General features: G+C 40.0%; 1 pseudogene; it reads right to left on the reverse strand.

The window, feature by feature from the left end:
* Window positions 1–12,790: 12,790 nt before the first annotated feature.
* LOC138414116 (tigger transposable element-derived protein 1-like) lies at window positions 12,791–23,190 on the reverse strand (annotated as a pseudogene).
* Between the last annotated feature and the right edge of the window lie 1,865 nt (window positions 23,191–25,055).

A 25,055-nucleotide genomic window follows, 5' to 3' on the forward strand; every position in this document is an offset into this window, starting at 1 on the left:
CCTTACAATAAATCTTTTGAGATACATGTATACATTTTATTTCTTTGGAGAACCCTGACTAATTCAAGCACCATTGCTTTTAGGGTTAAAGCTGATGAGTGAATAGCGCTAGATGTCTGAAATCAATAAAGAGGAATTGAAGGCAAAGTAAATGTAAGAATTTCACTTACATTCAAAGAACCTCTCTCCTCAAAGTGTGAAAACTACCTAATGTCACTAAATTCGTGGAAAATCTTGCTTTAAAATAAGTATATAGAGGGCCAGGAGATGCAAATTTAAGACCCAGCATCATGTTTGAGTTCTGTAGAACTTTATTAAATGTTGTCCCACTCAGGTTTCCATAAGAAAGGAACACTTACATTTCAGATCTGGATAAACATAGTAGGTTAGATCAGGAGAGCCTTTCCCATCCATATTTAACATAAAGTGACAAGAAGACAGGCTTTCCAAAAACAGAGGGTTGGTGAGCATCCAATTCACCAGCGTCCCAGTAGCACTGGCTGCTGCCCAGTTTTGGATGGGAAGCATGCAAATGAAGAAGGACACCAGGATTTACCACTGACCCTTGGGAAGAGGTAGCGCAGACTGACCACTACTGTAACAGCTACAAGATAAACTCGTAAGCAATGAAACTGCAAAAGATCTTATAGGAATTACAATCTGGAGCAAATCCTGTAGCATTTGGGATGCTTAGCAGAACAAATGGGTGACATTTAATCTGTGTCTATATTAGAAAGTCTTAGCTTTAAAAAAAATTTCACTTTTAACTTAATGTTGCATTTTAAGCAGTGCACACACAGAAAAAAGTTTGCGGACTATTGTTATTTTTGTTTGAAACATTATTTTGGTTCCTGCTGTGATCTGGTGAAAACAAATGGCAATCTGACAATTAACATCTATTTCTGAATATGACTTTACTGAAAGAGAAATGTTTCCCACACTGGAAAATAATACATTTATAGCATGAAGAACTATATAAAACAACAATGGGTTTGAAAGAAATGGATTTGTATCTCTGTTTTGGCACTTCCTATCTGTATAATCATAGCCATAATAACACTAAAAAAAAAGGTACCATTTATTGGGAACTTACTATGGACAGCAGTTGGCTCAATGCTCTACATTTATTATCACATTAATTCTTATGACAACCCTATGAGTTAGATACTATGATTTCCTTTTTTTTAAATGAGGAAACTGAAGTTCAGAAAGGTTAAATGCATTTCCCAAGATCACTTAGCATTTCAGACCTTAGGTTTCTTATCCATAAAGCTTGGGAACTAGACTAAAAACCCCCACAAAATTCCTTTCAGCTCTAACACCTATAATTTTCTTTGAGAGGCTCTTAGAAAAGAAGGACTCTATCATTATTAACATTCCCCACGATGTTCAGCACAGTTTATAAACTGCAACCACCAATAGGTATTTGTTGAAAATGGCCTAGTTTCATTTAAAAAAATCAATCCATAAATTTTACAGTTTTTATTAAACCAACAAATAAAGTGAGTGATCACAGTCAAGGGTTTTGACTAAGCATGCACCTCAAAGTAAAAGAAATCTTCTCACGAAACCAAATAAGATCCAGGATATAATCATGACCTTACAACATTTGCACTTATTCAGGGTTACAGTGGTGATTCATTTACAGCAAGATTCTCTTAGAAAAGAGTACTAGAGTATTGTCTATATCTATTTTTTTTTTAATGTTTTGCTTTGGGTGTTCAGCAAACAGAATGAGTGGCTTTGTTAATATTTTTTTTCTGACTAGGTTTAGGGACCTTCATTAGGAAAGTTTTGGCAATGATTCATTTGCTGTCATTGTCATTCTCCACTACATTTAAGTCCACTAGGACCCAACTAACTCAAGATACTGGATTTTATTTGGAAACATGGGGCACTGAACAATGACCTAAATGTGATAGGGTAATCTTTGAGGAATGGAAGAGAGAGAGCCATTGAAAATCAAAAGCAATGTTAACATTCTGTGAAAAGAGTGATAAAAGTGCAAATCTATAGTTGTCTGGCAAACCAAAAGGTAGAGTTATAAAACCAAGAGGGAAAACAAAGTATGTTTCCCAGAACTCAATGTCCATATGACAGAAAGATAAAAAACCAAAAACTTCAGAAAGTGATGAGAAATGATAGATACATAAAAAATAAACTAGAACAAAAATAAGAGTAGGAGAGAAGCTATAATTTCAGGCGGTGATATACTTTTAGTACCATGCCATCAGTGGGACCATGGTACACTACTTACTATGTATCCAATTTGAAATTGACATCTGAATTAGGTTTAGGACCACTATGTGTGTGTGTGTGTGTGTGTGTGTGTGTGTGTGTGTGTGTGTGTGTGTGTGTGTGTGTGTGTGTGTTAGACACTTTTTAATTTATTTATTTTTAACATCTTTATTGGAGTATAATTGCTTTACAATGGTGTGTTAGTTTCTGCTTTATAACAAAGTGAATCAGCTATACATATACATATATGCCCATATCTCCTCCCTCTTGGGTCTCCCTCCCACCCTCCCTCTCCCACCCCTCTAGGTGGTCACAAAGCACGGAGCTGATCTCCCTGTAAGACCTACTATGTATTTTAAAGATCAATAAACAAAATGTTATTTAATTACTACTCTTGAGTGTATACTTTATGATATGCTGCTTTTTCAGCTTTTAAAACTCTTTTGCAAGAATGTAATTCTAACATTTTATTCACCAGTACAACGTCTACAGTCATTCTAATCCACCTCCACCTTGGCTGAATAACAAAGAAAATACTGTCACCCAATTTACAAACACAGCAGTCCCCCTTTATCTGTGGGGGATACATTCCAAGACACCCAGTGGGTGCCTGAGCTGCAGATAGTACTGAACCCTATCTATATTGTGTTTTTTCCTATATGTACATGCCTATGATAAAGTTTAATTCATAAATTAGGCACAGAAAGAGATTAACAAAACTAATAATAAAATAGAACAATTATAACAATATACAGTAATAAAGGTTATGCAAATGTGGTCTCTCTCTCTCTCTCTCTCTCTCTCTCTCTCAAAATATCTTATTGTACTGTACTCACCTTTCTTCTTCTTGTGATGATATAAAATTCACGTCCTGCCTGGGATGAAGTGGGATGGCTCGAAATTCCATCATGCTACTCAGAGCAGTGTGCAATTTAAAACTTATGAATTGTTTATTTCTGGAACTTATCATTTAATTTTTTTGGACAGAGGTTGACCACAGGTAATTGAAACCACGGAAAACAAAATGCAGGTGGAGGTGGGGGAGGAGCTACTGAATACTGAACACATTGCTAGGTATCTTGTAAGCATTGGGAATAAAAAGATGAAATTTCACGTTCCTGCTTTCAAGAATTCACAGTCTAATAGGGGAGACAGCTAATTATAAACAGGTAATTTCAACCGATTTTTAAAGTGCTGTGATAGGTAGAACAGGGTGCTGTAACCAAGTTTGGTCCTAAGAACACTGAAACCTGCATAGCTCAAGGTAGAGACAATCTGCTACTTTAAAGCTGCCCGCAATTTTCTTAATCACCTTTGGGGAAGGTAAGCTGCCCTTTTGGAGGCTATGTATGTGGGGTTTTGGGGTGGGATTTTGGGGGTGAAGGAGAGTGGCTTATGTCATGTCATTGGGTCACTTAGTAAAACAAAGAACAGCCTCTTTGGAGATGAAGGCATTAAGATCATGAGTAATGAAACTTCTCTGCCGCTGTCTAACAACGGCACACGGCTCATCTCTACAGCTCTCCATCATGTGCTGGGCATTGTCCTACGTGCTTTACATGTATTGACTTCTCCCACTCTATGAAGTAGGATGAGTATTAGTTCTGCTTTTTTTTTAATGAGGAAACTGAGGCCCAGAGAGACGAAATGCCCCAGAGCACGCATCAAGTAACTAGTGGGGTCAGGCTCCTAACTCATAGACTTACCAGAGCCTGGGTGCCTGACTACTGCTCCATACTGCTGCCCCTGCCTTCAGTGTGGCTTTTCTGCAGGTAACTACAGTGGCTCAATGATGTTCACTAACTATGTGACACCACCCCCATCAGGAGGTGGGGGTCTGTGAAGCTTCCTTCCAAAGCTGGGCAGGTTCTGTGACCACTCTGACCAACGGATTATGGCAGACGTGACGTGTGCCAGTTTCTAGGTCTTAAGAGACTGGAAGCTTCCACCTCCTCTCTCCTGGAATACTCGCTACTGCGTTTTTTAAGTCAAAGACAAACATGTGTCATAAGGAATATATTCAAGAGTAGTGAGCCCTAAGATGTCATTAAGAAATTAGACTGCCCTGTTGAAGAGACCACATGAAGAGATGCTGCGGTTTTTATGAGACTAGGCGGAGAAGGGGAGGAAACAGTTGAGTCCAGCCTTCCAGCGAGCCCCTCCAAGGGCAACAAGAGAAGTGTTCTTAGACCATCCAGATAATACCTACCTTCTGCTGATATCACTGAGTGATCCCAGTCAATGCAAAGTGAAACGGAAGCTGATCACTGCCCCAAATGCTAACCCTCAAAATCATGATAACCAAAAAAAATGTTATTTTAAATGACTGAGGTTTGGAGTCGTTACTCAGCAGTAAACAGCCAGAACAGAGACATTGCCTTGGAAGTGGATATAAGGTAGGACATGAGGGAAATACGGACAGTGAAGAAAGGTAGGACACTGGGGTCTGGTGTAACACTCTTCCCACTAATAGGAGGCAGGAATCCCTGGAAGCAGTCAGGGATTTAAGAGAGAAAGACGGCACGCGTGCAAGAGAGACAGAGAGATAGTGGTTATTTTAATTTAAACTTTTATCTTCTACATGTGAGTCCTTCCTGTTATCCTTAAGCCTTCAGTAAAGTTTTATAAAACATTAGAGCTAGATTAGCGCAAAGGAAAATGTACAGCGGGACAGGGAAGAAGTAAGCAAACAGTCACACCCCACACTCCATGCAGCATAAAGTAAATGTCCTAGATCTTAGGTCAGACTGCCTGGGGTCAAACTCCAGGTCTACAAATTACTTGTTTTATCCCCTTGGACAAATTACTTAAACCTTTGTGACTCAGGTGCCCCATTCATAAAATTAGAGTTAGTCCTGACTCCTTAATGCCTCTATTTCCGTCATCAGGGAGAACAGGGAGCCTCAGAATCCTTCCTCGTCCTTCCCCTCAACACTAACAATCTTACCATGGATATCTGCCTTGAGTACCAACTTGGTTTGAGGAGGATGGAGAGAAGGGTCTAGAAACCTAGAGAGCAACTAAAATGCCAGCAGACAGCAAGCATTTTAGGCATAGAGGGTGTCATGAGAAAACAGCCAGGGGTAAGAGGATAGTCTTTGGAGAACGAGGAGTATTTCAAAATGACATCATGGCTGGTGGGTAGAGTAGAAGGTGTAGGGAGTGGCATGGGTAGAAGGACATGAGTTGGAGGGGGAAGCAAGAGCCAGACCATAAAAGCCTTATTTCCCATGGAAAATAGCCTGGACTTCGTCTTGATAGCAAGAGGGGAGCAATTACGAAGTCTGAAGTTGCAGACATTTCATACTTATCACACGTAAGTATGAAACCTTCATAAGAAATTCACAAGGCAAGTAGGGAAGGTACTGTTATTCCACCATGAATAAGGAAACTGAGGTCTAGAGATGTAGTCGCTAGGACTCAACAAGTTTGTAGTCTTCTCGGGCCTAAGCAACCTGAGGAGCCACTCAACACATACACACATAAAGAGAACAGTTACTTCATAAGTCCTTTTGCTCACCACCCTGGAATTCCACTGTAGAGACAAAAAACAATAAATATTTTCTAGGCAATCCAGCTCATACACCTAAGTTTACATCTCATGCTACAACAATGAAACGAAACAGAAGTGGGTGGGGTCAGTTAAAAATGCCAAGCTTTTCCAAATGATTCTTTTCAGCAAAATACATCTGTCTGTGACCTTTGTTCAACCAGACAATATCCCAATTGTCCATATAAAAAACAGTAAATGACTCTGATGGCTAAAGCACACATCAGGGTTAAGGGTGGAAAAACCCACATGACATCCTGACAATGAGGTTTCACAAATTAGTTTCACGATCAGCTTGTCTTGGCCTTTGTTGGCAATGAATGAAATTCACATTCTTTCCTGAGCAAAGAGACTTCTAAATCGAAGTCTACTTTGCTCTACATTTTTATGTTTCCATTTTATCTACAATGCTTCATTCAAAACGATTAAGGAATAAAAGAAAGTCAGTCTCTCTACAATCATTAACCTTTAAAATTTCTAACCGAGAGAGAGTTCACTGTCCAAACTCGGACTCCTAACTATTCCTACTAGTTAGGAATATTGGAATTTTTCAATAATATGAGACCTTGTGCTTTTAACAGTATGCCTTTATTTTTCAGATATTAAAGCCCACAAAAAACTAGCACCTTTGCTAACATCAATGACACTGGAGGAAACAGTAGTATTCAGAGGCTCCCTCCTCTAAGGAAGAGAGAACAAACAAAAGACGTCTACCTCTATTATTCGCTGGTGGTCGGAAATTCAGCAGATGAAAGGAAATGGAGTTTCAGACCATTCCAGACTCTTTATTCTGTGACATCTCACTCTTTACTCTCACCATAACAAAACAAACAGGGAAAAAAACCCACCATTATTACTTTTCTAGTATGTGTCAGAAAACGAGCGTCTTGTAATTATTACTTTCTTTTTGCAAGCAGGTGCCATTGTTTTGCCATTCCTCCCAGATGCTCCATCCTCCCTCACCACACACTCTCACCACGGCTACTACTGATCCCTTTATTAAGTCCTTAGATACTTCCTTAAGTTTTATCACATAGGCCCCTTGGCTCCATCCTCATTGCTCCTGCCTTAAACAATCCAAACCTCTCTTTCATTCATTCTCCACTGGAATAATCAGCATTGTCTTTCGAAACTGTAAGGCTCATTATAAACCTGCCCACCTCAACACTCATCTAAGATGATTTTTAAATTCTTCAAGATACATGTTAAATTCCTTAACATGGTCCCCTCTCATCACCTATGACTTAGCTGTAATTCTAGCCCCAGGGTGAAGGGTGGGGTGATGCAGTCCACAACTGAAAGAACTTACTCTTGTCACATGAAGCCAGCAGAGGTGGTCTAGAAGCAAATCCAAGCAATTGTTTAGTTTAGCTTGAAGTCTTTTATGTTCCAGGCCTTAAGAGAGAAGACAATCAGGTCCTTCAACAGGCCTGAGGTCCTCAGTCTAGAATTCTGGGGTATCACACAGGGTTACATGAAGTGGGTATTGTGATTGCCTCTCCAGAATAAATATTTTCCTATTGGAGGATATTTCTTCAATTCTCCAATTTCTCCTTCCTCCTTTTGGGAAACAACTTCGAGGCTTGAGCTGCACTGACCCCAGGAGGCTCTCTCTGACTGGTCTAAAGCTAGCTCGGCCATGGCATCCCTCTTGCCACAGGGAAAGATCAGTGATGGGCCCTAATCCAAACAGCCCGGAGCATTCCTCTGGCCCCCACGACTGCTTCAGGGGCAGGTACCTAATCTAAGATGCTCCCATCACCGTGAAGCTCTGGACTTTGATGAATGTGGGGAGACATTCTGTCTCTTCCCCTGGCTGTGAAGAAGGAAGCATGTGGCCTGGAGCTGCTGGCAGCTACTTGGCCACTACAGTAAAGTCAGACGAAGGATAAATCCAATACATATGTGGGTGGGGAGGCAAGGCAGAATACTCAGATAATCACAGAAAAATGGAGATTCATTCCTGAGGACATTGAGGACATTTAGGTTGTTTATTACATGAGCCAATAACTTCTCTTTACTGTTTAAACCCAGATCTACCAACTAAACCTTCCTAACTGATCCTATACCCTCTCTCTTTTCCTTCTCCAACACAGTCCCCTATTCCTTGTAAATTCTTTCCTCTCCCCACACGCACTTCATCTATTTTATCTCTGGGTCTCAGGAGAGGCTGTCAGAATTCAATTCCTTCCTCTGAGCCAGTAGGGACCTAGAAGTGTATATATGCTTCTGACCCTGTGGACAGGAGGTAGGAGGCTCTTCTGGTGCACTGATCTCAAGGTTAAATATGTTTAAAAGAAGGGCCAGTAAACAGTTTTCTGTCTTTCCACATACCCTTGCCTCTGCCCAGAATGCCCACACCAGGACTCAGGCCTTACAGATGTTGGCCCACCTTTCAAGACTTAGCGAAAGGATGAGGTTATGAAGCCAAGAGTACAACTTAGCAGCCTCTCCATCATGCTTCCTTTCCATTATGATACAGACTTCTGTCATAGCTCTTGTCATTCTTTTTCAAACTTACTTATGTTCAATTCTGACTCCCTTACCAGACCCAGATGATAAATGCCAATGAAAGCAAAGTCCCTGCCACATAGTAAAGGCTCCAAAATTTTCTTGTATGTTGTATCTCATCTATGAGCTAAAATATGGAAAGGATCAGCTTTAGACTTCTTCCATAATGGAAGTCTCCAGTGAATATTATAGACAGCAGGAGAAGGAAAGAGAGCTTTGAGGAAGATAAGATCTGAAACCTTACGAGAATGTAAAAAAGAACTTTCTACTCATGCCTGAGACACCTGACCCTTGTGCTGAATCACTCAGACTCAGCAAACCACCCAGTAGACCTCCTGCCAAACCCTAGTTAATTCGCCTTAACTAACTCACCCAAATCATTACTTCACCAACACAATGCTACCTCCTTTAAATGTAACCTAACAAACCCTATCCCTATCCTAAGCTCTTCATAAACCCTGACCTTTGCTTTTTCAAGAGGGTGCACTTGCAGCTCTCTAAGCCAGCAAGAAATAAATTCTGCTTTTATCTTTTAGATTTGAGTCCAGGGTCTTAGGAATTGTGATTCCTTTTAACAAATTATAGTCTTACTTATGGAGAGACCTAAAAACATACTCAAACTATAATGAACATGGTAACTTTCAAGTAGGTGAAATAAACTCTCTCCCAGCTAGTCCGCTTTTTCCCACATTTCCATCTCCCCACTAACCTCTCCACAAGTATTTTGTTTTCTGTTTTATCCTTTCAATAAAATAGAAATTAAAAAGGTAAAATCCATTCCTTTCTTTTCCATTCAAAAAATTACAAGAATTATTGAACAGATCTTTAGATGAACAAGAAGAACCATAAGGATCTAAGACATAAATCATCCAAAATTTAACCACTTACTTGCCCAGATGCCCAACAATATTAGGGAGAGACATTCCCAAAGTGTCTGAGCTACATGAGATTTAAGTTTCACTGAAGAACTTCAAATAAAACTTCAGTATAGATTTCCAGCAACAAATTAGTATTTTCTAAAGGGAATTTTTTCATTTTATCCTGTTATTTTAATTCTTGAAGAGATTCTACTGCTGGTATTTTTTTTTAATGTACTCCTCTTTGTAATTTCACTGAAGCTATTTGTCTAATATAGTATCATCTTTAATTTATTTTTTAAAAATTCAATGCAGAACTTTGACTAGCCCCAAAAAGTGATTATGAAATTCAGCCTATGTGCTTTGGCACTGACATTTCACTTACGCTAGGCATGGCAGATGGGGAACTGGGCTGAAGTCTGTTTTAGCTAACTGGTAATAAAGTGGTTTGATCCTAGGAATCTTCCTTTTTATCCTCTTTGCTGATGGTTAGGATAGTATGAGAAAGCACGAGCACAGCGACCGTCATACAGGAACCACACAGAGAACGTTTTGTTCAAAGATAAAATTCAGTGTAAGAAAAATAAATATTGTGGTAGCTATTTGCCTCCAAAATATCTCTCCCCAGCCCCAGTGGCATTATCCTTACTTGCACTCTTATGGTTGGATGGGGTGAGCAGAAGAAGAGATGCCACTTCTGGAGCATTTAACTACCCCTGTGAGACCCTCCAGAGCCTTCTTTATCCTCCCACGTAGAGACTAGCTGATCTATCAGACTGGACCCCTGAATGATTATGCTGAACAGAACTTTCTAATGATCTATGATGAATATGAAACATGAGCAAGAAATAAACCTTTGTTATTTAAAGCCTCAGACAGTACCAGGTTATTTCTTACTCCACTAAGACATAAGTCTATCTTGACTGATTCAAATGTAATATAATCCCTCCAAGGTATCGAAATCATTCAGGTACTAAAAATACATCCTGATAAAGTGATTTCACCTAAAAGTAATCTTTCTGGATACTGGTAATATTGTACTAAGAAAAGATTATATGTCACACAATTCTTGCAATTAAGAAATTTCAAGATATGGGGAGATATTACTTTGCTCAAAGGGTACAAACTTCCAGTTAAAAGATTAACAAATTTGGGGATCTAATACACAGCATGGGGATTACAGCTAATAATACTGTATCATATACCTGAATGTTGCTAAGTGAGAAGATCTCAAATGTTCTCACCACAAAAAAGAAATGGTAGCTACATGACCAGATGGAGGTGGTAGCCAATACTAAGACGGTAATAATTTTGCAATTTATAAATGTATCACATCAACATGTTGTACACCTTAAACTTACACAATGTTATGTGTCAATTATATTTCAATGAAGCTGGAGGAGGGGAAGAAATTTTAAGTACAAACAGCATGAAAATGGCCTCTCGTTTCACTTAATGTTAAAACCTCAACTGACAAACTAAACTCTAAAATCAGAGGCCAAAGCTAAGTGAAAATAGCTCAAACCCTTTACCATACACTTCCCGTTCTAGCCCCAGTAGGGGCCAGGGCTGCCAGTATAATTGAGGTTTGTCTGCTGACTGCTGTTACCCCAGATGCTGTTGCTAATAATTATAACCAGGCCTCCCTCCCCACCCCGCTTTCCTCCTTTCCTTCTTAGCACGAGTCAACAAACTTCCTTTTAAGCTCTGTAGGGGGCACTAGACTTTCTTTTGTTCTTGGCAGAGGGAAGACTATTTTTAGAAAATAAGTGTACTATTTTCAGAGGGGGGTCATTATCAGCCACAAAATGAGAAGAATGTGTGTCCCAAGGGCTCAGATACCCAGTTACTGAATCCGACCTCTCTGACTCCAAACCACAGAAGGCTCACCATTCTGTATTAGCTCTGGTTGCAGAAGCAATTCAGGATGACGCCTCCCCTCTCAGGCTACCTGGGCCTCAGTTCCTAGGGAACAAACAGGGCTTGCAGTCTTAGAGTTAAAAATAAAATCACATCAAGGTTGGGCGTCATAAATCTTCACTTCAGCAACTGGGTACATCACTACAAATTTCCTGCAGATCAGCTAAGTTCTTGTGACAGAAATGTAGTGCAGTGTCTCTCTGCTGGGGATAGTGTGGGCATGAAGTCGGCTCCTTCAGCTTGATAAACTCAGTCTGTGCCACTGATACTGCGTGCCTGGACATCACCAGTGCCGCAAAAAAAAGAGAGAATATGTAAATGTTCTCCATAGATTTGTATGTTAGATTCCTGGAGGCCTTTCTTCTCCCCTCCCTACCTCTCCTCCCCTTCTTGTAATTGAAACAGCAGTCTGGAACCAAACTCTCCCTTTTCCAGAGTTCCTTAACATTTTCTCAAAGAACAGTCCTATTAATTCCTAAATTAAGCTTGCCTTCTTTTACCATCATGGCAAAGTGCAATTACAGTTTAAAGGGAATATTTATGTACATTAGTTAACGACATCATTGCAACTTACCGCTCACACATCAACACTTAATTAGTGTAAGCATAAGTGACATAATTGCTACAAGGCATGCATGTACTAGTAATGTGAGGTAATTTCATGCACTATGCACATTTTAAATATCTACTTTATACTCTGTCAGGCTGAATCTTTTAAATCAATAAGGGATATTTACATGGATCAGAAAGTGGTATTCTTCCCTATTGTAGACAAAAACACTGCTACGGCCTTTTGAAGCATTTAATACCCTACAGGATTTTTAAAGGCAAAAGGTTAAAAATGGGCTGCAGTCCCTGTCCTCGGGGATAAAGAGAACCCCCTAACATATATAGCATTATCCACATTAATTATACGCGTTGTCCTCCTTCATTTACAACTATTTAATATGTATTTAAATGTCTCTCCAGGTATTACAACTTCTAGATTAGAAATATTTCTGTGAAATATAGTGGTTCTGTAAAATGGGGAGTTCCAAAGCCCCCCTCAAAAATTGCAAATACTTCTAAGAAGTTATGAAGAGAGGCCTTTCTAAAATGTACATTTTTAAGCTGTGACAAAGTGAGAGAGTGGCATGGACATATATACACTACCAAACGTAAAATAGATAGCTAGTGGGAAGCAGCCACATAGCACAGGGAGATAAGCTCGGTGCTTTGTGACCACCTAGAGGGGTGGGATAGGGAAGGTGGGAGGGAGGGAGACACAAGAGGGAAGAGATATGGGAACATATGTATATGTATAACTGATTCACTTTGCTATAAAGCAGAAACTAACACACCATTGTAAAGCAATTATATTCCAATAAAGATGTTAAAAAAATAAATAATTTTTTTTTTTTTAATTTTAAAAATAAAATAAAATGTACACTTTTTCAAAGCAACTCCCTGCAGAGAATTCTCCAGTGGCTGTTCCTATGCTTCACTGTCAAGTCCGAACCCCAGCCTGAGACAGCATCAGCCCTTCCTGATCTAGCTCTAATCCACCTTCCAGCCTCCCAGGAAGCTGCACTCCAATCACTCCGAAGACTGGGCTTGTCCCTCTCCTGTTGCTCATGCTATGCTCTCTTCCTGCCTGGGGTCCCCGCTCTCCTTCTCGTGTCAGCTCGTCACAGGTCCCTACTGCACGCTCCTCTCTCACATCTTGCGGCATCAATCACAGGGCGTGGTGTGACTCACGCATCTGTGTCCCACACTAGATGTCGGACAAGACTCAAATGATGAACTGGATTTCACTTAGCTGATCTCTATGTAACTATGATGAACACAGTTTCCTACAGTGGCAGGAGAGTGTAGTGAATGAGAACCTGGGCTCAATTCAAGGTGATTTTAGTGAAAATACTTCTCTGTGCCTCAGGTCCCTCATGTGTAAATGGGGAGAAATGGCTTAAATGCCAACTGCATAGGTGGGCTGACTCTAGTTGGAGTCCTTGGACTCTTGGACATGGATTCCTTCCCCCAGGCTGTTTCTCTGCTACCCAAGCCCACCTTTATCCCTGAATCTCATCTACAGGCCTGTCCTATCTCACTCATGTACCCAGCTCTGTTTCCCAACATCCCAGCCCTGGAGAGCAACTAGGCCCCCTGCTGCACTAGAGCAAAATTTTCACAGTGCCATCCACAGCAATGCTGTACTTCTAAATTAGTTTTTCCCCCCAGGAAGGCAATCAACACTCCACCTCAAGATAGCAGTGTCCTAGATTTAAGTTCTACCTCAGCTACTATGTAAGTTATTTCGCAACTATTTAAGTACCAGCTATAGGCATGCCTCAGAGATACTGCACGTTGGGTTCCAGAGTGCCACAATAAAACAAATATGGCAATAAAGCAAGTCACACGATATTTTTGGTTTCCCAGTGCATGTAAAAGTTATGTTTACACAATACTGTGGTCTATTTGGTCTAATAAGTGTGTAATAGTATTATGTCTTAAAAAAAGTATATAATTAAAATATGCTTTATTGCTAACAAATGCTAACCACCATCTGAGCCTTCAGCAAGCAATAATATTTTGCTGGTGGAGGGTCTTGCCTCAATGTTTGTGGCTGCTGATTGATGCTGAAGGTTGGGATGACTGTGGCAACTTTTTTTTTTTTTTTTTTTGGCCATGCCCCGTGGCTTGCAGGATCTCAGTTCCCTGACCAGGGATTAAACCCAGGCCATGGCAGTGAAAGTACCAAATCCTAACCACTAGACCACCAGGGAACTCCCAGGGAATTTCTTAAAAATAGAACAATAGTGAAGTTTGCCGCACTGATTGACTCTTCCTTTCAGGAACAGATTTCTCTGTAGCATACAGTGCTGTTTGATAACGTTTAACCCACAGCAGAACTTTTTCAAACTTGGAGTCAATCCTCTCAAACCTGCCACTGCTTTATCAAGTAAATTTATTGAATATTCTAAATCCTTTGTTATTTAAACAATCTTCACAGTATCTTCAACAGGAGCAGATTCCATCTCAAGAAACTACTTTCTTTGCTCATCCATTAGAAGCAACTACTCATCCATTAGTTCCATCATGAGATTGCAGCAATTCAGTCACATCTGCAGGCTCCACTTCTGATTCTAGTTCTCTCGCTATTTCCACCACATCTGCAGTTCCTTCCTCCACTGAAGTCTTGAACACCTCAGAGTCATCCATGAGGGTTGGAATCAACTTCTTCCAAACTCCCATTAATGTTGATATTCGGACCTCTTCCCATGAATCACAAATGTTCTTAATGGCATCTAGAATGGTGAATCCTTTCCAGAATGTTTTCAATTGACCTTTGCCTGGGTCCATCAGAGGAATCAGTATCTATGGTAGCTATTGCCTTACAAATTGTATTTCTTAAATAATAAGATTTGAAAGTCATAATTACTCCTTGATCCATGGGCTGCAGAATGAACATTGTGTTAGAAGGTATGAAAACAACATTAATCTAATTGTACATCTCCATCAGAGCTCTTGGGTCACCAGGTGCATTGTCAATGAACAGTAATATTTTGAAAGGAATCTTTTTTTTCTGAGTAGTAGGTCTTAAGAGTTGGGCTTAAAATATTCAGTAAACCATGATGTCAACAGATGCGCTGTCATCCAGGCTTTGTTGTTCCGTTTATAGAGCACAGACAGAGTAGATTTAACATAATTCTTAAGGGCCCTGGGATTTTGGGAATGGGAAATGAGTACTGGCTTCAACTTCAAGTCACCAGCTGCATTAGCCCCTAACAAAGGAGTCAGCCTGTCCTCTGAAGCTTTGAAGCCAGGCACTGACTTCTCCTCTCTAGCCATGAAGGTCCTGGATGGCAACTTCTTCCAAAAGGAGGCTGTTTTGTCTACGTTGAAAATCTGTTGTTTAGCGGAGCCACCTTCATTAACTACCTCAGCTAGATCTTCTGGACAACTTGCTGCGGCTTCTGCAGCAGCACTTTCTGCTTCACCTTGCACTTCTATGTTATGGAGACAGCTTCTTTCCTTAAACCTCATGAACCAACCTCTATTAGCTTCAAAACTTTTCTTCTGCAGCTTCCTCACCTCTCTCAGCCTTTGCAGAATTGAAGAGAGTTAAGGCCTGGCTATTGATTAGACTTTGGCTTAAGGGAATACTGTGGCTGGTTTGACCTTCTACCCAGACCACTAAAACTTCCTCCATATCAGCAGTTAAGACTGCTTTTCTTTCTCATAGTTCACATGCAGTGGCGATTTTAATTTCCTGCAAGAATTTTTCCTTTGCATTCACATCTTAGCTAGCTGGTTGGTGCAAGAGGCCTAGCTTTCAGCCTATCTTGGCTTTCAACATGCCTTCCTCACTGAGCTTAATCATTTCTAGCTTTTGATTTAAAGTGAGAGACGTGTGACTCTTCCTTTCACTTGAAGACTTAGAGGCCACTATAGGGTTATTAATTGGCCTAATTTCAATGCTGTTGGGTCTCAGGAAATAGGGAGGGCTGAGGAGAGGGAGAGAGGTGGGGAACAAAAGCCAGTCAGTGGAGCAATCAGAACACACACAACACTTATCGATTACGTTCACTGTCATATATGGACGCGGTTTGTGGTGCCTCAAAACAATTACAACAATAACAATCAAAGATCAGAGATCACCATACGAATATAATAATAATGAAAAGTGTGAAATATTGCAAGAATTAGCAAAATGTGACACAGAGACACAAATGCCATTGGAAAAATGGTGCCAAGAGACTTGCTTGACACAGGATTGCCAGAAACCTTCAATTTGTAAAAAACGCAGTATCTGCGAAGGGCAGTAAAGTGAAATGCAATACAACCATGTATGCCTATTTGTTTATTCAGGATGCAAAGGTGAGTGAAAACTACCTCATGGAATGCAAATGATTCCAAATGAGTCTGGGGCAGGTCTTAAACCTGTCTGAGGCTGTTTCTTTAATGTGGAGACCATAAGCCCCTACTTAGAGGTCTATGATGAGGATAAAAAGAGAAAACGTATATGGGGATATATTATAAACAGTAAAGTGCTATGCAAATCAGGATTATAAAATTCTTATCCCTTCTCAATTTTCTTCCAATTCTAAGTCCATATTAACCTAGCAGCGAATGTGGCGTAGCTAAATGCACTTTCCTCCACAGTTTCTTTCTGCGGAGCAGGCAGCATTCCCCGTAAGTTCAGACCTTCCTGCTTGACAGGCTAATGTGCTGTTGCCATCCCCCTTGATATTAGTCTAATTCTGATTTGAGGCTACGGAAGTGACAAGTGAAGCTATTTTAGAGGTGCCTGGGGTCGTAAAACATTTTGAAAATTATTTTGCTGTCGAAGTCATGTCAGAATAAATCTGCATGAAGATTCTGTGGTTCTGAACTGAACATGAGGTGCCTTTCTGCTTATGCTCTGGAGAGGGCTGGCATGATGAACACTGCCATCATCAGTCACTTTGCTGAATGCCAGAGCGGCCCGCACTGAGCCCACTAAGCCAGGGCCTCGGGGATTCGCTCAGCCACTCTGAGGAAGCTTTGCAACCAAGAGTGCCTAGAAGCGTCCAGGAATAGGACATAAAAAGTCTCTTGCCACCAAAAGACACACTTTTTTAAGTGTCAGAAAGGAATGTCTTTTTTCAACAGGAGAGATCCAGAAAGCATCGAGGGGTGTTATCCATCTTGTACTTTCGCAAAGAATGATTGAGAAAACTTGTAAAAACCAGAATTGAAATTCTCTAGCCATTTATTCTTTTCTCTCAGTCTGTGCATTGAGCCTAGCTGCCCTGTTTAAATAATGATAGAAATAAATCCAATGAATATGGGAGGACACTGACACCCACCCCACCAAAAAAAATAGACAGCTATTTAACAATAGCTCTGAACTAGGAGTTTTCAAACAGAGGAAACCAGGAGGTGTCATAGAGGTGTCTTACTTATGACCACAGATGGGAGAGGAGCTTATGGAGAAACCAAGGGTGGTGGGACCAGAGTCTGCACTACAAACCTCAGTTAACCTCAGTGAAGTTAACTATTTCACTTCTATCTGTGTATTTTTACAGGGTGGGAATCCACATATACAAAAGATTAGCTCTACCTCCAAAGTACCAAAATGACTGAAGAGACAAAGGTAATTTCTAAATATTTTTTCTTCTAAGCCTCGCAAACTAAGCTATGATGTCCTTCAGGATTAGAACCCTATGTTATCCATTTATGTATCTACCATATCACATGGTGCTCTATGCAGAGAACATCACCCATGTGTGCGTGTGGAATGAATGAATGAGCAAATAACTATGAACAAACTAAGAGGAAGAAAGAGGAGGGAGATGAAGAGAAGGAAAAAGAAATGAAAGGAAAAAAGACGAATTGCATAGAGAATAACTAGCACATAAAATTCATGAATAAAAATCAGAAAATATGTTGGTTTGTTCAGCTTGAGCTGCCTGGCTGATAAAAAGCAGCCAGGTAAGTCGAGGGCTTTGTCAAAGGAAGAGAAAGTCATTGCAACGTGTTCTTCTTCCTGTACTTTGTTTACCTTCCTCTGCAACTGTAGACCCTAACTGGACACGAAGAAACAGAAAGAAAGGTACCTTTCAGATGAAAATTCCTCTTGCATTTCGCTAAGTTATCTCAATGTCCCGGTTCCTACAGCCTTCTACAGATCTATAATTCTAGAACACGGGGGCTGAGATCATTCTGCCTGTTGCCATCACTTAATTCTATGCACAAAGGTCATTCAAACATAGCGCCACCATCACATAAGTCTGCCCCACTAATGCACTAGGAGGATTCAAAGTGGTGTATCAGATTCAGCAGCTTTCAGACAAAGAATATTATTTTTAATGCACTGTGGCAAAGTAAGTGTCAATGGTGCTTTTGACCTTAATTATTTGTGATAATAACTAGCTGAATAGAAGCACATGGTTCTCAGAGATGAAAGAGCATATTTCCACAAACCTCCATCAAGTAACTATTATTGATGATTCTAATCTTTTTCAATAAATATTTCAGAACATGGCAGAATCATGGTGTCAGTAGGAGACACGCTCAGAATGTCCTCCTGGATAGGGGCTATTATTTTTCTAGTTACACGAAAAAGAGAGAGCTTTTATCTCCCTTCTCAGTAGACTGATCTATTTATGTCACAAACCTCCACTCAAAGGTTTTAATAGCTAAGAAACAGTTGCTCCATGTCTTCTTTCAAACTCCTAAACCATTCTTGCCCTCCATTTGCCTCATGTATGTCAAATTATATCTGCCCACCATCTTCAAAAGCTCTAACTCTAGGCCCTGGGGAAAAGTTGCATTTGAACAAGGATGGGTCTAGACTTGGTATAGAGTAGAGACTCAAGATGAGTTTGGATAAGCACAGATAAACTTCAAAATAGGGCCAGCCCTACTTGTATAACTCATCTGCCCTGTTTGGCTTACTATTCATTGGGTTTCCAAAACTCCAATTTACAATCCACAATAAAACATTTGTCAAGTTACTTATAGACAAGATTGGACATCTATTTTATAAAAGTAACGATATAGTAACAATAATAACAATACCTGCAACTTTTAGCTGTCTTCTGGCTCTTCAGTGATGAAAACAAATACAACAAAATCCTAACTATTGCTAGAAGACAAAGGCTTGGGTCAATTGTATTTTCCCTCTGAAGGAGCAAAAGTCTTAAAAACACGGGCTGGATATTTCATACCCTTCAGCCATGCTGTACTTCAGTAAATGGTGAGCGCTCAATGATCCTCACTGACCATGAGTACATAAAGAATGGAAAGTTCCAGCTAGGCTTTGCAGGAAAACTGAGAAATGAAGCCAAGTTACCAAAGGAGACCCACTGAATCACACAGATCCTACCTCCAGATTGTGTCTCGCACAGCTTCCCACTTCACTGCTACAGGCCTGATTCAGACACCGTTAACTCTGGCCGGGGCAACTGCTCTTGCCTTCAAACAGCTTCCAGAAGGGTGGATCAAAATACACTTCATCTACAAAAGAATTAAGTAGATACAGGATCAGAGTGACATCCAACTTCTTACCAGCAACCCTGAATGTTAGAAGACAAAGATGCATTCAAAGTTCCACAAGATTCTGGACCTAAAATTCTATGGTCATACAAAATACCAATCAAGCACGGAGAAAAAATAAAGGCATATTTGGATTCTGTGCACGGCACAGAATGTTGATAAACCAAGTACTGTTTTTGAATCCGACAAAAAATGAGCATCTACTACAGACAAAAAATGGAGTTGAAACCAAAAAAGGGAAGACGTAGGATTCCAAAAGAAAAAAGCTACTCCAAGAGTGCAAGACACTTTGTGAGGCTAACAACCTTGGAGTGGTAGGTAGATCAAAAGAGCAACCAGCCCAGATATAGCTGGAAGTCAATGTGCTCCAGGAGGGTTTTCTCTGGGAAGAAAATATTGCTTTTGCAAAAAATGAGGCTGGATCATTTTGAGAACATTGTTTAAAAAAAATCCCTCTGATTCTGACAACCACTGGTCCAAAAATGCATTAAGTAAAGTAAGAAATTCATTTATTAAAAGTCAATAAAAAAGCAAAGAGAGAAAAAAGAAGAGCTACCCCAAAAAGCCATTGTTTAAATATGAGTCATGTTAAAATGAAGCAAAACTGTAATAAAAGCAAATGCATTTGACTTTGACACTAGAAACATCCTTCCGCAAATGGCAATAATGTTATAACGTTGGACGTAAAAGGAAGGAAATGGAATCCAACACCTTTATTTGAATTTGCGGTGAATAATATCTACATAACCATAAAAACAAATAATATTTATTGGTTTTCAGCCTTCAGTAAAAGCTAAAGACAAAGCTCATAACGATTATGGCTTCAGAAAGAAAGGTAAATGTTTCACCATGACTATGTAAAGTTAAAAGAAGAGCTGCCAGAAACTGCGAAGTGAAAGGGCGAAAGAGGTAATAGAAGGAAGAGCAGGAATATAGCATAATATTTAGACTTATGAAATTAATCACAGGAAGGAGTAAAAATAGAAATGTATAAAAGCGGTTGGTTTGGGGAAGTGAAACTGAGGTTGAGGAAGAATAAGCAGAAAAAAATTATGTGTTCATTTAAAACCTGTCTCTGCGTACACAAAGTAAACAATACATATATCAAATAATCATGTTGTACACCTGAAGTACGTACAATTTTTATTTGTCAATTATACCTCAATAAAGCTGGAAAAAATAAATGAACAGACATCCATTGTGTATTTCCTTTAAATCAATGATATACATAAAACATATTAATATGGACAAAAGGAGATCTCAAATGAAAAAGCACAGCATCACCTCAAATATATGTTTGTGTTGGGTGTACATGTGCTTAGGAAAAAGCCCCGAAAGATACATGCCAGCTCATTCATGTCTGTACATCTAGAAAATGGATTACTGGTGATTTGTCACTCTCTTCTTTCCATCTTTACAGATTACTTGATTCTTTTTTTTTACAATTAGCATATATCTAAACAACAGAAAAAAAATTTACTCTTGAAAATTAAATTTTAAAACTGTTCTTAATCCTACAATTGGCCAATTCTAAAATACCAACATACTACTTCTAGATTTTTTAGTATTTTTAAATATTTTTAATATTTTAATATATCATTGAAGTGGAATCATGACTATATATATTAACATTTTACGTAAATGGGATTATACAGATTATACCATAATTTGTTTCAAGCTATTCCCCATGCGTTTATTTACAACACGCTCATACCTTCATATATCACCTATTACACAAACTAGCCAGAATGTCTGTTTGTCCAACATGTCTGCTTTCCCCAGAGGAGAAGATCCTGAAGCCAAGAACCATGTTTTAATAATCCTGTATCCCCAATTCCTTGCACATCAAAGGCATGTAGTGTGAATTTTGATCAATTTGAGAAAAAGTTCGATGTACTTTCCCCCTGTGTACAGAGTTACCAAATATTCCCCTTCACAAATACTGTGTTCATGCACACAACAAAAGAAGCAGGGTGGCTACGTAGCAACGTAAGTCCCTGATGTTGCTCCCTCTTCCCTTCCTGATCATCTGAACAGTTAGGAGGGCTTTTCTTTCCTGCTTGATCATTCCACCTGAGCAAAAGTAACCTCTCCTAAACGCTAACTGTCCAGCAGGAGGGCTTTTGTGGGCATTCTGACGAGCCTCCAGCAGAGGGTGCAGCCGTTCCCAACAAAGATTTCTGAGATTGTAGAAAGTCTCTTTCCAAGAAGAGATCCCCTTCCCTTCTGCTGACAGATCTCCACTGTTTGAGATTCATTCTGTAATGTTCCTCATTTCCACAATGAGATAACAGATTAGGCCACCAGTTTTAGTGAGTCCTCACTCCTCAAATGCCTACCCTCCTGACAGCACCAGAGCAGACAGGCACTGTACTAGGCTCCCATGGGTGACAATTACATCAAGAGAAGTAAAGAGTTCAAAGGAGACAGGAAGCAAGAGGAGGTAGGAGAGAAATAATTTCAGACTTTGCAGTTTCTTCTACTAATAATCTGTCAAATGACTCCAAAACTAGTTGTACCAACTTTCCTATTAAAATCACTTAAACTTTTTTTTTTTTTCCAAAAACACTTCATAGGTCTTTGGTTATAAGTTAAATTAGGACAAAATTTCTAGTACTCAAAAGTAATCAGAAAAGAATACGGCACATTTAAAAAAATTTTTTAAAAAAACAGCTTATTTTTACCATGGTTTCTAGAACTGCATTTAGAGGCAATGATAATTATGAAGGTGGCCGAAACGTTTTTAAGTAAACATTTTACTGCAATAATACAAACTGTGAGAAAAATGCACAAACTACCAATATACAGCTCAATGAATTTTCACAAATTGAAAACCACTATGACCACCACCCAGATAAGGAAAGAATACACTACCAGCATTCCAGAAGCCACTTCTTCATGACCCCTCCCAGCCAAAGGTAAATACCATGCTGAAATTTTATCACTATAGATCAGTTTCGCTTGGTTTTGAAATTTATGTAACTAAAATCATACAGAAAGGTACTCTGTAAACAGTAGCTACCATGGCATCACTAGCATGAAAACATTTTGCTAAATCAGGAAGAGATAAGGAGTTGTACCCCTCACCCCAAGTAAACTCTAAACAAACTTTATGAATAATGATTGAACTCAGATTCATCCACCTTGAAGATGGAGAATCAGGACTCAGAGAAATTATGTTAACAAGATCACATCCTCAGCTCAGTAAGTAGCTAAATTGTGGTTTGGACCTAGATTGTTCTCACTCCAAAACAGATACTCTTCTCTCTATGCTACATGGCCAGATGAATAAGTATGATATTGCACTTCTACTAAAAAGTATCACCCCACTTGGGCTTCACATCGCTTAGAATACTGAGTTGAGCAAATACTTGGTTGTCCTTCTTTGGATTGCATCGTCTGTTGGTGGCATCACAAGGCAAGCTCTTGACTGGCATGAGTGTAAGGCTGCTTACAGGTATAGGCCATGTTTATATTATACATTCAGTTTCAAGTCATTGGGATACAACCAAGGAATGGTTTTATTTCTTTTCATCAATATTTCCAAATTCAACATTGTTGAGTTTCCCCTCACCGTTGCTTAAGGACATTGAGGCAGATGCCACAGTTTTCTAGGCACTTTATAAAACCCCAGTCTAGTTAATATTTCCATCTCATATTTAATTCAAAGCTAACCACTTCTTGTATCGCAGACTGGATCAGTGGTTCAAGGAGCCTGATATGGAGAGGAGGGCATGATCTGCTTTTACATTCTTCCTTCTCCACCATGTCCTTGAATTGCAGAATGGGAAAAAACAATGTACTTCCAGGTTCCTCTTTCCCTTCCTTCCCCTTGATCTCAATCCTTATGGCTGAGTCCTAGAAGGAGAAATAAGGGAGGCAGAGATATTCTTATGTAACTGGCCACCTGTCAGTAACGAGGAGGCATCGCTGGTCTCCCTCTGCTGCAGTCTGGTTCTGTGTAATGGTGATGGCCCTTGCCAGTGTGGGGCCCCTGTCAACGTACTGCCCTCCACATAAATCAGGGTTCTCAACAGCAGCACTACTGACATTTTGACTTGGATACTTCTTTGTTGTATGGCCTGCCCTGTGCATTGTTGGATGTCTAGCAGCATCCTTGGCCTCTACCCATTAGATGCAGTAGCACTTCCTCATAATTGTTACAACCAAAATTTGTAATTGTACCCTGGAGGGCCAATTCACTCTGGTTGAGAACCACTAACAAAGACAGCATGTGTATAATTCCTAAGCAGCCCTGCCAGTGACGTTTACCTTCGAATCCTTCCCTGGGCAGGGTATCCACTTGCTTAGCCTAGAAGTCATCTGGGCAGTCCAAGGATATCTGATGCACCTTTAACCGCTATAGTCCTTTACGTGTAGCCATGCTAACAGTTGTGGTTCTCTTTTGAGCGCTCCAAAACAGGTGAAAGTTTAATGGGGGTGATCCCCATCTATTTCATTTGAGACATTACATCAGTATCCCTTCTGTACTGCTGCTGTAAGATATTTCAGTAAAGATTCAGCCTTTAGAAACTCTGGGTAGAAATTCCAAACAAGAAGGAACCATCCTCTATATTCACAGTCACCCCCAAAACTTGAGTCTACATTTCAAGCTCTTGCAAGAACTCCCATGCACTTCTCCACGCATTATACAGCTCTCCAAGTCTTCAGAGAGGAAATAAGGTTCCACATCCCCCCGCCAAATTCTTTTAAAATATATCCTAATTTTGGCCTTCCCTGGTGTTGCAGTGGTTGGGAATCCGCCTGCCAATGCAGGGGACATGGGTTTAAGCCCTGGTCCAGGAAGATTCCACATGCCGCAAAGCAACTGAGCCCATGTGCCACAACTACTGAGCCTGTGCTCTAGAGCCCACGAGCCACAACTACTGAAGCCCAAGTGCCTGGAGCCCATGCTCTGCAACAAGAGAAGCCACCACAATGAGAAGCCGGTGCACTGCAACAAAGAGTAGCCCCCACTCACAACTAGAGAAAAGCCCATGAAGCAACGAAGACCCAACACAGACAAAAATAAATCTATAAAAGAAAAAAATACATATACATATATATATATCCTAATTTTTATGAATGACCCTTCTCTTGGCTTAAGGAGACAAAAATCACTTCTTTGCTCTGGATGATGGGGCAAGAAAACAACCACCTTGAATATAACACTTCTTACAAGACTACAGACCTCAGTGATTCTCTCCCTTTCCCCGTTGTTATGGGCTGTTCCCCCAGAATATGTACGCTAAAGCTTCAATACCCAGTACCTCAGAATAAGATAGCATTTACATATAGCGTATCTAAAGAAATAATTAAGTTAAAATGAGGTCATTAGGGTGGGCCTTATAAGCCTGGTGTCCTTATAAGAAGAGGAAATTTAGAAACAGGTACAGAGGAAAGACCATGTGAAGACACAGGAAGTAGACAGCCATCTACAGGTCAATGAGAGAGGCCTCAGAAGAATCACACCCTGCCAACACTTAGTCTTAACTTCCAGCCTCTAGAAACATGAGAAAACAAATTTCTATTGTGTAAGCCACCCAATCTGTGGTACTTTGTTATGACAGCTCTAGGGAACTAATATACACCAGTCTTATTCTTATCAACTGGGGCTGAGGAGATGGTGAAATGAGAAGGGCCAGTTGTACCTCTTCTTATTAAGTCCTGGAGAGTTTTCTAGCCCAGTTTTTGGTGTCCCCTTTTAAATGAGGGCTACTTGGACCCTATTCAACACTGAGCCCTTATCACCAGTTCTGGAGCAATAGAAAAACATCCCACTCACTGGCATGTTACACATGCATCTATTTGGATTTTAATAGCACCCAAAAAGAAAACCAGACTTTCAATACTGCAAAGAGAAAAATAGCTCCTCTGTTGTCCACTGCTGTCACACATCTCTTACGGCAAGAGCACCTTGCCTATGTGAACCTGGGTGAAGTTTCTATGATGCAGTAACA

Source organism: Delphinus delphis, chromosome 6, assembly GCF_949987515.2.
Source record: "Delphinus delphis chromosome 6, mDelDel1.2, whole genome shotgun sequence".
Lineage (NCBI taxonomy): Eukaryota > Metazoa > Chordata > Mammalia > Artiodactyla > Delphinidae > Delphinus > Delphinus delphis.